Genomic DNA, 12,012 nt, shown 5'->3' with positions numbered 1-12,012 from the left:
AAACACGAATGAATGCATTGGGAATTGGTTTGTGATAGCAAGAGTTAGTCAATTTAGAATTCAAATGGGTTTTGTTTCGGGTTTCCAATAAGAGACATTCTTGGCTTCAAATCTGGATTCTTTTGTTGATTCGAATGAGGGCGGGTCTTGAGGTTCATGTATATGACATGCAGATATACCACATGGTTCAAGATTTAAAGCTCACGAGAGTAGCAATCCAGAGACCTAAAGAGACATCTATATGGGGTTCTCAGTAAAGAACTGCTCCTCTAAGAAGTTTGCCCCCACCAACCCATCTAAACACAAAAATGGCAAGAAATAATATAACATTTGCAAAACGTTCCAAGATATTGTTTTCTTTTGTACCATGGCACAAGCTGGTGAGAAAAAAGTTTTTCTAATTCGTGAACAACGCACAAGATGTTTCACACCAGGTACCAAACTTTCCCTTGCGTCCCAAAGACAAATGGTGGTGTACCAGACCTTGGTTGCCGAAGGCCTGTTCCACTCCACTCTACTCCACAACACTTCACTCTACAACACTCCCCAACACTTTATGCCACTCTGCTCTAAGCTCTCAAGGCCAAAATTTCCAACAGCTGGGATATTTTAGGGATTGGAAGCAAAACTTTATATTTTAAAGAGAAAATCTATGCCAAGATTAGTGCACTGCACCATGCAATAACCCTACACTTGTGGTTGAGAGAGCACGTAAGACCTTTAACACTGCAGTTCAATCCCTGGCCTCTGTGGGACTTCATAAAAAGAATGCTGGTCTCATACCATGGATAACTAGTACAGGGTGAATTAGACAGAGATTGCTACCTCGTGTCACATAGGTCTTTCAATCAGGTAATTCTTTTTGACCACAACCTACTTGAGTTACTTTTTTTTAACCTCCAAATCAGATGTGGAAACAACTGTGTTGGACCCGGCCCTTTAGGCAGGTTCACCCCAAGACTTTTTGCTTTTTCCTAGCCTGTTTCTGAAACCTGGTGGTGGTGATTTTAGGCCTCTGCGCACTTTTTCACTGTGGTACAGTGTAAAGTGCTTGAGCTCTCTGTGTATGTGTGGTGAGTGACCTGCCCTCCCATAGGAATGAATGGGGAATATGTATGCCCATGTTAGTTCCTGATGTGTGGGGAGTGCAGGGGCGAGTTTGGTATGAGAGAACTCGTGAGACTGAATGCTGCGAAATGGTATATGCGGCATGACTATGTCTAGTCTAGAAGTGCCACTTTTAGAAGTTGGTATATTTGTGTAATTTGTGTCTGGCATGTGATTGGCTGGTGAGCCTGGTCCAGGAGTGCCTGGGCCTGCTTGTGGATTGACTGTCTGGTTTGAGGGTGACAGGGGTTGCAGAGCCCCAGGAGGTTGTCTGAGTCAGCCCATGGATGAAAGGCAGCATCTGCTGCCAGGGAAGTGGGAGGAGATGGCACCTGATAGTGAAGGGCTGTGCCTGCCTGACCACAATGCTGGCTCCACCCCCCCCCGCTGGGTGACTGTCACCTCTGTCCCTGATACTGAAGGGACTTCCCTATAACCAGTTCTAGCTGGTTCTCACACTGCCTACACAAAGACTTCAAAGACTTTTCTGTGTATAAGAAGGGGCTGTGTCCCCTTCCAAGGTGTTCTTGATTCTGACTTGAATCTACCAGGGGCGGGCGCTGCCCAGCCCCTGGATGCCTGGAGGACTTCTGGGGGACCCCTCTGCCTTGCCTGGCCTGATGGGGGGACTTTGCTTTGCCCGGGGATCCTGTGGACCTTCTCCCTATCCCCTGGAGGACTTTTCTGGTCAATAGCGCTTAGGAGCGCTTTATTTGTCTTTCCTAGCGCTTGGGAGTGCTCTGCCTATTTTCTAGCGCTTTGGAGCGCTTTATTGCCCCCAAGCGCTGGAGAGCGCTTTATTTGTACTTACAGCGCTAGGAGCGCTGTACTTTGCCCCAAGCGCTTAATAGCGCTTTTATCGTTATATTTTTTTATCGAGGGTGCCACCCCTCGGATCGGGATTCCCCGCCTGCCTGCCTAAGCGGGGCCGCTGCGCTGCCCGCAGCGACCCGGTAGTGGTTGGCTGGCCGGCCAATCCTAGCGCGACCGGCCGGAAGTCCCGCCCCCACCCGGGGACGCATGGAGCTGCTGCGCCGCGTGTGAGGAGAGGAAGGAGCATGGCGGCCTGGTCGGCGGGGCTCCCGTGTGCTGGAGGGAGCCCCGGAGGAGTTGAGGAATAGCGGAGGGGGCACGGGGCACATTGCTGCTACATTTAGGCTTTCTTTTCTTGAGACTGGCGCTGCATGGCAGCGCGCCCTGACATTTGGACCCAGGGCATCTTTGCCCCAACAAGGCCAGTTGGCCTAGGGACTACCACAGGTGGTGGCTTATGTAAGTTGTGCGCAATGTGGTTATCTGCTATGTCTAGGATGGTAACTGCCTACTGTATGTTTTTGCGCTATTGTATTGTTCTGGCACCTCTGAATGTTTCTATGCATCATGTGTCTTCCTTTCTTTCCCTGCGCTGCACCTCTGAATGTTTTAGGCATCATGTGTCTTCTTGCGCTGCACCTCTGAATGTAGTTTATTGCATCATGTGCTTTGTTCTGAACACCGCTGAATGTGTAGGTTTATGCATCATGTGTTTCTCTTTACTACTCCTCTGAATGTATATTTATTCATCATGGGTAATGTGTTCCTTCTTAGACCCCTAAACGCTGTGTGATACTTAGGTGGTTGTCCTTACACCTCTGAATGTTTTAGGCATCATGTGTTTTTCCTTTACTACTCCGCTGAATGTGTTTCATGCATCATGGGTAATGTGTTCTTGTTTATACCCCTAAATGTATTTTATGCTTAGGTGGTTGTTCTTTTTAGTACAGGTGGTCCTAGTGAGGTCCTGGTACCTGTTCCCAGTAGTTACTGGATGTGATTTATAACTGTTATTTTGTGCTATACTTATTCTAAGTTCTAGAAGTGATTTTATATCCTTTTATTCTAATTTCTGACAAGTATTTCTATTTCTAAAAGTGTTGATTCTGACAGTGGCCCCTGTGGCCCTGTCTTGTAAATAATCCCTTATGAATGTTGCCCGTGCCAGTTGGTACAATGTACATGTGTGATACTATCTGAGGTGTGTTTACAATACAAAAGTTATTTTATAAATAACTGAGAAGTTGGCCTGATATATGATGTTTCCAATTCTGGAACTACCTTGTATCAGTCCAAACAACCCTTATGGTGTCTGGTTGTAAGTCAACCTTGTTAGACAAGCTATCCTAGGGGTAGCATGGACTAAGCAGCCTTAAAGGCTTAACTTAAGAGGTTGTGTTAAGCGAGCTGTTTTACCACATACAATCCTGTAATATCAAATGAAAGGACACCACACAAGTATATATTATAAAAATATATGTGTTTATTTCTAAAATAATCCCCAGTACTCTTTATGAGCAAAGGGGCACAAGCGTTAAATCAAAAGCACAGTATAACATACAAAGTTGCACAATTATGGATGAGGGCGGGTGGCCACTCAAACCATATATTAAACAAGCATTGGAAATGCAATAGGTCTCGCATTAGAAAAGTTGGAGTTATTGGTATTGTAAATGACATATGTTATTTATTTGTTGGTTTTTAAAATTGCTAAATTGATGGCTTTGTCATTTACAATGCCAATAGTTATAACTTTTGCGAATGTGACACCTATAGCATTTGGAATGCAACATATTTTGTATTTAAGTGACTTAGATGGCAGCTCTTGTCGTTAGGCCACATCTCTAGAGAGCAGGAGAGTGCAGCAGGGGAGAGAAGCACAGCAATGCAATAGGTCTTGCATTAGGAAAGTTTGAGCTATTGGTATTGTAAAGGACACATTTTTTATTTATGTGCTTGTTTTGAAAATAGCGAATTAATAGCTTTGTTATTTACAATGCCAATAGTTTTATCTTTTGCAAATGTGACACCTATTGTAACACAATATGTGTTGTGAGGGTGAGTGAGGGTGAGGGTGAGGGGTTGAGGGTGAGGTGTTGAGGGTGAGTGAGGGTGAGGTGTTGAGGGTGAGTGAGGGTGAGTTGTTGAGGGTGAGTGAGGCTGGGTGAGGGGTTAAGGGGGAGGGGTCGAGGGTGAGGGGTTGAGGGTGAGGGAGGGTGAGGGGTTGAGGGTGAGGGAGGGTGAGGGGTTGAGGGTGAGTGAGGGTGAGGTGTTGAGGGTGAGTGAGGGTGAGGGTGGGTGAGGGGTTGAGAGTGAGTGAGGGTGAGTGAGGGTGAGGTGTTGAGGGTGGGTGAGGGTGAGGGTGAGGCTGAGGGGTTGAGGTTGAGTGAGGGTGAGTGAGGGTGAGTGAGGGGTTGAGGGTGAGGGGTTGAGGGTGAGTGAGGGTGAGGGGTTGAGGGTGAGTGAGGGTGAGGTGTTGAGGGTGAGAGAGGGTGAGGGTGAGTGAGGGTGAGGGGTTGAGAGTGAGGGTGAGGGTGAGTGAGGGTGAGGTGTTGAGGGTGAGTGAGGGTGAGGGTGAGGGTGAGGCTGAGGGGTTGAGGGTGAGTGAGGGTGAGTGAGGGTGAGGGGTTGAGGGTGAGTGAGGGTGAGTGAGGGGTTGAGGGTGAGTGAGGGTGAGGTGTTGAGGGTGAGAGGGTGAGGGTGAGTGAGGGTGAGTGAGGGTGAGTGAGGGTGAGGGTGGGTGAGGGTGAGTGAGGGGTTGAGGGTGAGTGAGGGTGAGTGAGGGTGAGGGTGAGTGAGGGTGAGTGAGGGTGAGGGATTGAGGGTGAGGGGTTGAGGGTGAGGGGTTGAGGGTGAGTGAGGGTGAGGGTGAGTGAGGGTGAGGTGTTGAGGGTGAGTGAGGGTGAGGGGTTGAGGGTGAGTGAGGATGAGGGTGAGTGAGGATGAGGGGTTGAGGGTGAGTGAGGGTGAGGGTGAGTGAGGGTGAGGGTGAGGGTGAGTGAGGGTGAGGGTGAGGGTGAGTGAGGGTGAGGGTGAATGTGAGTGAGGGTGAGTGAGGGTGAGGGTGAGGGTGAGTGAGGGTGAGTGAGGGTGAGGGTGAGTGAGGGTGAGTGAGGGTGAGGGTGAATGTGAGTGAGGGTGAGTGAGGGTGAGGATGAGGGTGAGTGAGGGTGAGGGGTTGAGGGTGAGTGAGGGTGAGGGGTTGAGGGTGAGTGAGGGTGAGTGAGGGTGAGGGTGAGTGAGGATGAGGGGTTGAGGGTGGGTGAGGGTGAGTGAGGTTGAGGGTGAGTGAGGTTGAGGGTGAGTGAGGTTGAGGGTGAGTGAGGGTGAGGGTGAGTGAGGGTGAGTGAGGGTGAGTGTGAGTGAGGGTGAGTGAGGGTGAGGATGAGGGGTTGAGGGTGAGTGAGGGTGAGGGGTTGAGGGTGAGTGAGGGTGAGGGGTTGAGGGTGGGTGAGGGTGAGTTAGGGTGAGGGGTTGAGGGTGGGTGAGGGTGGGTGAGGTGTTGAGGGTGAGTGAGGGTGAGTTAGAGTGAGGGTGAGTGAGGGGTTGAGGGTGAGGTGTTGAGGGTGAGTGAGGGTGAGGCATTGAGGGTGAGTGGGGGTGAGGTGTTGAGGGTGAGTGAGGGTGAGGGTGAGTGAGGGTGAGTGAGGGTGAGTGAGGGTGAGTGAGGGTGAGTGAGGGCGAGTGAGGGCGAGTGAGGGTGAGTGATGGTGTGGGTGAGGGGTTGAGGGTGAGTGAGGGTGAGGGGGTTGAGGGTGAGTGAGGGTGAGGGGTTGAGGGTGAGTGAGGGTGAGGTGTTGAGGGTGAGTGAGGGTGAGTGAGGGTGAGGTGTTGAGGGTGAGTGAGGGTGGGTGAGTGAGGGTGAGTGAGGGTGAGGGGTTGAGGGTGAGTGAGGGTGAGGGTGAGGGTGAGTGAGGGTGAGGGGTTGAGGGTGAGGGGCTGTGGGTGAGTGAGGGTGAGGGGTTGAGGGTGAGTGAGGGTGAGGGGTTGAGGGTGAGTGAGGGTGAGGGGTTGAGGGTGATAGAGGATGAGTGAGAGTGAGGGTGAGTGAGGGGTTGAGGGTGAGGGGTTGAGGGTGAGTGAGGGTGAGGGGTTGAGGGTGAGTGAGGGTGAGGTGTTGAGGGTGAGGGTGGGTGAGCGTGAGGGTGAGCGTGGGGGTGAGTGAGGTGTTGAGGGTGAGGAGTTGAGGGTGAGTGAGGGTGAGGGGTTGAGGGTGAGTGAGGGTGAGGGTGAGGTGTTGAGGGTGAGTGAGGGTGGGTGAGGGCGAGTGAGGGTGGGTGAGGGTGAGTGAGGGTGAGTGAGGGTGAGGGGTTGAGGGTGAGTGAGGGTGAGGGTGAGGGTGAGTGAGGGTGAGGGGTTGAGGGTGAGGGGCTGAGGGTGAGTGAGGGTGAGGGGTTGAGGGTGAGTGAGGGTGAGGGGTTGAGGGTGAGTGAGGGTGAGAGGTTGAGGGTGAGTGAGGGTGAGGGGTTGAGGGTGATAGAGGATGAGTGAGAGTGAGGGTGAGTGAGGGGTTGAGGGTGAGGGGTTGAGGGTGAGTGAGGGTGAGGGGTTGAGGGTGAGTGAGGGTGAGGGGTTGAGGGTGAGTGAGGGTGAGGGTGAGGGGTTGAGGGTGAGTGAGGGTGAGGGGTTGAGGGTGACTGAGGGTGAGGTGTTGAGGGTGAGTGAGGGTGAGGGTGGGTGAGCGTGAGGGAGGGGTTGAGGGTGAGGTGTTGAGGGTGAGTGAGGGTGTGGGTGAGGGGTTGAGGGTGAGGGGTTGAGGGTGAGTGAGGGTGGGTGAGGGTGAGGGGTTGAGGGTGAGTGAGGGTGAGGTGTTGAGGGTGAGTGAGGGTGAGTGAGGGTGAGGGTGAGGTGTTGAGGGTGAGTGAGGGTGAGGGGTTGAGGGTGAGTGAGGGTGAGGGTGAGGGTGAGTGAGGGTGAGGGTGAGGGGTTGAGGGTGAGGGGCTGAGGGTGAGTGAGGGTGAGGGGTTGAGGGTGAGTGAGGGTGAGGGGTTGAGGGTGAGTGAGGGTGAGAGGTTGAGGGTGAGGGGTTGAGGGTGATAGAGGATGAGTGAGAGTGAGGGTGAGTGAGGGGTTGAGGGTGAGGGGTTGAGGGTGAGTGAGGGTGAGGGGTTGAGGGTGAGTGAGGGTGAGGGGTTGAGGGTGAGTGAGGGTGAGGGTGAGGGGTTGAGGGTGAGTGAGGGTGAGGGGTTGAGGGTGAGTGAGGGTGAGGTGTTGAGGGTGAGTGAGGGTGAGGGTGGGTGAGCGTGAGGGAGGGGTTGAGGGTGAGGTGTTGAGGGTGAGTGAGGGTGTGGGTGAGGGGTTGAGGGTGAGGGGTTGAGGGTGAGTGTGGGTGGGTGAGGGTGAGGGGTTGAGGGTGAGTGAGGGTGAGGTGTTGAGGGTGAGTGAGGGTGAGTGAGGGTGAGGGTGAGGTGTTGAGGGTGAGTGAGGGTGGGTGAGTGAGGGTGAGGGGTTGAGGGTGAGTGAGGGTGAGGGTGAGGGTGAGTGAGGGTGAGGGGTTGAGGGTGAGGGGCTGAGGGTGAGGGGTTGAGGGTGAGTGAGGGTGAGGGGTTGAGGGTGAGTGAGGGTGAGAGGTTGAGGGTGAGGTGTTGAGGGTGATAGAGGATGAGTGAGAGTGAGGGTGAGTGAGGGGTTGAGGGTGAGGGGTTGAGGGTGAGTGAGGGTGAGTGAGGGTGAGGTGTTGAGGGTGAGGGTGGGTGAGCGTGAGGGTGAGCGTGGGGGTGAGTGAGGTGTTGAGGGTGAGGAGTTGAGGGTGAGTGAGGGTGAGGGGTTGAGGGTGAGTGAGGGTGAGGGTGAGGGGTTGAGGGTGAGTGAGGGTGAGGGGTTGAGGGTGAGTGAGGGTGAGGTGTTGAGGGTGAGTGAGGGTGAGTGTGGGTGAGCGTGAGGGAGGGGTTGAGGGTGAGGTGTTGAGGGTGAGTGAGGGTGTGGGTGAGGGGTTGAGGGTGAGTGAGGGTGAGGGGTTGAGGGTGAGTGAGGGTGTGACCATATCCATTCCAGACACTGATAATTAATTGGCGACAAAAGTTATTATTTGACGTGGCATATCTTAATTGCTAGGTTTTTTAATTACTAGTTGATGTTTAATTTTTGTAATCATTTTTTTAAGTATGCACCTCTTAAAAAATAAATAAAAATATTGCTTGTTATGTATTTCCATTTGTAGACCTAGAATAGTTATGGTGCATTGTATGTAGCTTTAAAAAATAAAAATGTAGACTGCTCAATGTATTTCCGTGAATAGATGCAGGTTGCCTCTTTCTGTCAAATAATATCTCTTGTTCAACTTACTATAGTGGCGCGGCATACTATGAAGCAGAGGAGGACTGACTGTCAGAGCCTTGCTCTTTCCTCTCTTGCCAACAGGGCTACTCCAGAATAAGACCACGAAAACCATAATTTGTGAAACATGGCCATTTGACTCGCAGCCCGGTCAGTGGAGGGGCTCCGCTTTCTGATCCGTAGAGGCTGATGCGCAGTCACTTTCTTGAAGAGGAAATGGGGAATAAAAACTTTACTTTTGCAGTGATGTCGATGAACCTGGCTTGATGTCACACTGCTGCATTGTGCTGATTTTCTAAGTAAAAACATGCATAGTGAGGAGCACTAATACGGGTTTGAGATGGTGGAAGAGCTGCTTATCTCTTATGGAGATAGATTATCTGGGGGGAGGAAGGGCTCCTAATGGGAAGTGTAGACGGGGAGAAATTGAGAAAAAAAAGCTGAGCAGGGAGGGTGTTATTGCGGCTATCTGTTTGCCCGAGGGGAGGAGAAATGCAGGCCTGAGGCAGAGCACACGCTGAGAAGCTTGTGGGAGGGGGGCTGGGCTGCCTTTGATCTGGTAATGCGAGGCAGGCAGGCAGGGGGCTGGTGGCATTGTGCACGCACTTTTTAGGGCTTGCGCTTGCGCAATGACCTAAAAAGCACATGCACTTGAAGAAATCGCCACTGGAATCGCCAGTGGTGGATCAACACTGGATAAGCCGTAATAGAGCTTCGCCAGCGATGCGCAGAAGCGCATCAGCAGGCGAGCCCTAAAAAGTGGTATAAGAGATACCAATCGAACAGTGGTTAGGCCTAGGGCCTAGGGAATCGCTGGGAGCAGTCGGGACTAGCAATGCTGAAGTCGGGAAAAGCCCGCGGGATTCGGGTGCAGCACGTAAAGTGCGGCTTGCACCAATGCAATGTCAATGGTGCGTAAAAGTTACAAAAAGAGAGTTTAAGGATACTTCCGCTGAACCTAGAGGAACAAAACTTAAGACACAGGCCCTAGAGGTGTATACCAGTGTGGGAACACCGGCGTTGCAATGTTACCTCACCCACAGGAAGCGGGTGCATAGGGTCGAAGTGGCGTCGGGTTTTGACACGCAGGCTCTTGGTGCTTGAAGCTGAAGATGCTGCAGGCGATGGGAAGCAGAAGTGTACGGTGTGATCCAAGGGTGGATCGGAGTCGAGAAGTATCTGAAAGCAGAGGGGACAGAGTATGGGTCACTCGGCAGTGACCAGGGTGGAACCAGGACGGAACCAGGCAATGTGGGGCACAATCAGATGGTCGTCGAGGAACTTCTCTCCGCTGTCACGTGGGCTCTGGGGCATCTGCGACGTCCAGGAGCAGGTCACGATCTGTCCCACGCAGGCTCTCGCCGACGGCGCAGTCGGCTTCAAGATTGGAGCAAACAACACTTGGCAAAAGCAATCCACGCAGGACTGGGAGATTGCTTCTCACTCGGACCAGGAGGGTCAGAGCGGGTGCTCCTTTTCAGAGGAGCTGATGCAAATCTGGAGCAACCAGAAAAGCAAGTTGGTGTTAGGTTTTCGTCGGCACAGGGGCCACAAGCCAGCGGGCAAGTGACCGGGCCAACGCATCAAGCCAAGACAAGCAGAAGGGCCCCACGCAGCACTCGTCGAGTGTAGAGGGGTGAGCTTCGGTGCAAGAGTGGCTCAGGGTTGGGGCTTCTCAAACCCCGGTGCACAGCTTCGCGGGTCACTCGTGGGCTGCACGGTCAGCGTCTCGTGGCCTTTTCAAGATGGCGTGCCCCACGCTTCCGGTCGCCTCCACGGGTCTCAGCTCTGCAGGGACTGTGGATCAAGCTGTAGGAAGGCAGGCAAGCTTGATCTCGTTGATCTCTGTTGCTCGAGTTCCGGCGGGAACTGCAACAAAGCAAGGGTTGAGGTGCTGGATGGTGCCTGTTTGCACAGGGTGGTCACTCCTTGGCCACAAGGTAGATTCTTCAGTCTTCTACGTTGAGTAGGATGTCGAAGGGTCCAGAGTTTTGTTTCTTATGTTTCGTCAGGATAATCTGAGTTGCATCGGCACTGCTCCCACTCTTATTCGAATCTGGTGGGCTGGATTACCTGCTAGGTCCCCTCCTATGGGTGGGACCCAGGAAGGGGGTGGATACACCCCTTTCATTTGATCCAGGCCGCACTGGGACAGGGGCTGGTGTGCCCCAGAACCGGTTTGGCCGGATTATGCAAGGGGCAGCCTTGTGCTCCCCAGGCAGTGTCTGGTTTCTTTCAAACCTCCCTGCTACAAATCCACTATCTCCTGTCTGGGGGGTGTAACACCGCCCTGCGACAGGAAACTCTTTGTCCAGGCCCCCTCTGCTGAGTTTCGGTCAGCAGCAGGAGGTCAGACCCGTGTCTGTGGCAGAGGCATCCATTTTGTGGATCTGAGGCTCTTTTAAAATCAACCGCGTTTCAGTAAAGTAACATGTCTTCTCCCTCTAGAGGGGTGGAATGCTACCCCCGTCGCCAGAACTGGCGAGGGGGTAGCATTCCAATTCGTATGACACCTTACACAACATGTTTTGATAAAGCCAAACCAAAGTTGCTATATAACCGTGAGGATTATAAGGCACTTAATAGTATATGGTATGGCATTAGCCCGGAACAGCTTAGGGAGTGGTTCCCGACAGCTGCAGACAGGCTCAGCTCATGCTAGAGCTCCATCTCACATTAAACCACGCACTCAGCCTCCAGGATTGATAAGGCCTTCCATAGGAGTGGCTCACAGGTTTATATGTGTCCAGATATAGGTTTAGATATAGGTATACTATATCTAAGCAAGGGGTGATTACACCCACTTGCCCCAGCTGAGTGATCAGCCAGTTGTGTCAATTTAAGAACCAGCCAGGGGTGGCAAAAGATATGCTGCAGCCCCTGGTAGGCCTTGGTGGCACCTATGCCCTGAGCACCTATAGTGCATGGTACATGGGCTGACAAGGAGTCCATTTCCAATTGTGGTAGGTACCTATAGCACATGTATTTTGAATTTAGAGAGAGAACAGAAGGCTGGGGGTCTGATTAGCAGGCCCACAGCCTCAGTAAGTCGAAAACCAGTGAAGCAAAAAGCGAAAAAATGGGGTGACCATAGGATAGCAGACCCTACTCTCCTACACAACCCCCCCCCCCAAAACGCAGGGACATTAAACTTAACCTTGAACAGATAAGTCTTCATGTTCTAAGTGGAAGTACCTGGAAAGACCATCTGCATTACCATGGTCAGTCCCTGGACGGTGCTCCACTGTAAAGTCCATCCGCTGTAGGGAAATGGACCACCTGAGCAGTTTGGGATTTTCACCCTTCATCTGATTTAGCTACAAGAGGGGCTTATGGTCTGTCTGAATTAGGAAGTGAGTACCAAACAAGTATGGCCTCAACTTCTTCAGGGCCCAAACCACAGCAAAGGCCTCCCTCTCAATAGCTGACCATCGTTTCTCCCTGGGGGTCAACCTTCTGCTAATAAAAGCAATGGGCTGGTCTTGACCATCTTGATTAAGTTGTGAAAGCACAGCTCCCACCCCCAACTCAGAAGCAACTGTCTGTACAATGAACTGTTTGGAGTAGTCAGGACTTTTCAGGATAGGTGCAGAGCACATGGCCTTCTTCAGGTCATCAAATGCCTTTTGACAGCTAACTGTCCACTGAACCTTTTTTGGCATCTTCTTAGATGTCAAGTCATTTAATGGTGTTACAATGGACCCATAGTTTTTCACAAACTTCCTGTAATACCCAGTCAGGCCCAAAAAGGCTCTGACTTGTGTCTGGGTAGTTGGAGGAGCCCAGTCCTGTATGGTCTGGATCTTGCCCTCCAAT

Source organism: Lissotriton vulgaris, unplaced genomic scaffold (genome assembly GCF_964263255.1).
Source record: "Lissotriton vulgaris unplaced genomic scaffold, aLisVul1.2 SCAFFOLD_2339, whole genome shotgun sequence".
NCBI lineage: Eukaryota > Metazoa > Chordata > Amphibia > Caudata > Salamandridae > Lissotriton > Lissotriton vulgaris.
The sequence above is the reverse complement of the archived record's forward strand: the minus strand, read 5'-3'. Positions refer to the sequence as shown.